Below are 2,680 nucleotides of genomic sequence, written 5' to 3' on the forward strand. Positions count from 1 at the left end.
AGGGTAATGGAGAGTGTGGTAGGGAGGTAAAGAAGAGAGTTTAATCAAGATGGAATAGATGGAGAAAGACAGCAGGAGTGATATGTGACAGCAAGGTTTCCGCAAGAAAAAAAGGGAAGATTAATAAAACAGTAGTGAGACCTGCCAAGCTGTACGGTATGGAAACAGTACCACTAACTTTTTTCAAAAATAACAAAGAGGCAGAGTTGGAAGGAGCGGAATTGAAGACGCTGCAATTTCCTCTTGGAGTGACGAGGATGGATAAAGTCAGGAATGATTACGACATAGGAATAACACACGTACGCCAGGTTGTGGAACAAAGCAAGAGAGGCGAGGCTGAGGTGGTTTGGACATGTCAGGAGGAGAGACAAGGAGTATGTGGGGAGGAGGATGCTGGACAAGGATCTACCCAGCAGGAGGAAGAGAGGGAGACCAAAGAGAAGATTTATGGATGCTGTGAAGGGAGGCATGCAAGTGGTGGGCGTGACACAGGAAGACGCAGAAGACCAAGCGCGTTGGAGAACAGTGATTCGCTGTAGCGACCCCTAATGGGAGCAGTCAAAAGATTATTAAAGATTAAAAATGTTTTCAGAAGTAATGAATATTACCTTGTGGATTTAGCACCTCCACTCTACATCAGCAATAGCATTAATCAGGGACAGAACTCTGGGATGGACTTGGGTGCGTCTCTTGCAGTGCTTCTTTACTTCAATCTTGCTGCCCCGCTCTGGATTGATGCCAACAAAGCATCTGCAATGATAGACAGAAATATACGTGTTGTAAATACTGGAATTTTTTCTTCAGCCTTAACAACACTAGGTATGTACTAAATTTAATATGTAAACTATAACTGCATACCACAGAAGTAGATGTTGCTCATTAACAATCTACTCAGTTTCAAAAGAATACCGTAAAGATATTTTAGAAGAAAATTATGATTTCTTGACAGGTAACAATGGAATTTTTTTCTTTGTTCTAGCCTGTGTGCACCGGTAGGCATTATGTGTCCTTTGATGTCGTTCAGGGCAGCCCGGTAGTGGTGGAGGCAAGGATTTTATAGTGACACTTTTAGAAACCCATGCCCCCCCTCCCCGAACTCAACTTTGTTGCATGTGCAACTAGATTTCGGTTATCAGGGTGACATGTAGGTGATTTTACGACACTCGGCGTATGACACAAAGTTTCAAGGTGGCACTGGTGGGGTTCGAACCCATGCATAGACATCAGTCCGATCCCACGCTCACCACCTTATCCATTCGGCCCCCGCCTCCCTCTAGACATTTTTACCCTTAAGTTCCATTTAAGAAAATAATTACCTTTGAATGAACTCCAGTGTCGATGCAGAATCAACAGGGTACATTATATTGAAGTTGTAGTAGGAGGCCAGCAGCATAGCCAGCCCAGTAGTAAATGTTGCGATATGGTCAGTGACAACAACACCATCAATTGACAACATATATCTGGTTGCCGTCAACCTTGATGCCCCTGAAATGTAATAAAGAAAATTAACATGCCTCTCTTGTAATTTTATGATACACCTCTAACATCCTAACCGCTCCGTCCACCCTTCTATGCTTAAGACGGAACTGCTTTTAGATGTTTAACCTCCTCCACCTCCAGCCTTTGTCCCAAAAGATCATGTAATAATAATAGTAATAATAATAATAATAATAATAATAATAATAATAATAATAATAATAATAATAATAATAAAATAATCAAAATAATGATAATAGTTTCACCTCTCTTCTGTATAGTCTGTAGGGTGTTGCAATATAATTAACTTTGCCTGCTTTCTCTCCTTACAGCACTCATCACTCACCCTAAGCATCATTCTACTGAATGTATCCTTTTTTCCCCCCCGAAAAAAGCAATATTATCCATCTATATGCAAAATTACCTCCATAAACTGAATTATTCAATATTTTTGCCATAAAATTGTGTACTCCTACCACAATTTACACTGTTAAGGGTTGCAGCACTAAACCTCCTTTGGTTGCATATCATTATCCATAAAAATAAAAGCTAGGTTTCATGATAATATTGGTAAATATCAGGCTCAGCCAAGCTTAACTTACCAAAGCCTATTAAACATGGTGTCTTGGGAAGGTCCTTTTCCAATTCAGGTCTAGCTGCAGTTGGCTGAAAAATGAATAAGCAGAAATAAATATAAATGAAAGCCTTCACACTTAGGGAACATATAACAAATTACTCCTACAAGAACAACACAAACACATAGAGCACAATAGGCACAAAGAGTTCAGAGATACATGCAAACGGACAAAATGACAAGACATACATACAGGTGCATGGAGACAGACAGGTACTGGTGCGACGCACAGGTACAGATGGACGAACAAACACAGAGAAGGTTCACTTCAAGGGGTTAAAATCTTCCAGTTCCCAGAACTCAGCTGTCAAAGCACTGTAATACTACGCATTGTTAGAGGCACACAATGTATGATCATATTGGAATTTTTTAGATCATCAGTTTAGTATGGTATTTACTTTTGTATACAACTTGAACTATTAATATAGAAAACTAACCTTTACACATACATACAGAGAGTCTTCTTTTTCATTCAGGTAAGACATAGCAGCACAGATCATAGCTGCTACCTCTGCATTGCCATTATCAACAGAGCATTTAGCCTCCACAAGTTCCTGTTGAATTCTCCTT

At 39.9% G+C, this 2,680-nt stretch overlaps 1 long non-coding RNA gene across 1 annotated transcript; it reads right to left on the bottom strand.

Annotated features, from left to right (window-relative positions):
• Window positions 1–312: 312 nt before the first annotated feature.
• Window positions 313–2,243, bottom strand: LOC126994444 (uncharacterized). The gene is made up of 3 exons (XR_007749125.1): window positions 2,079–2,243; window positions 1,317–1,485; window positions 313–750 (listed from the first exon to the last, which is right to left on the bottom strand). It is a non-coding gene; the product is annotated as an uncharacterized LOC126994444 (long non-coding RNA).
• Window positions 2,244–2,680: the final 437 nt, after the last annotated feature.

Source organism: Eriocheir sinensis, unplaced genomic scaffold (assembly GCF_024679095.1).
Source record: "Eriocheir sinensis breed Jianghai 21 unplaced genomic scaffold, ASM2467909v1 Scaffold799, whole genome shotgun sequence".
NCBI classification, from domain to species: Eukaryota; Metazoa; Arthropoda; class Malacostraca; order Decapoda; family Varunidae; genus Eriocheir; species Eriocheir sinensis.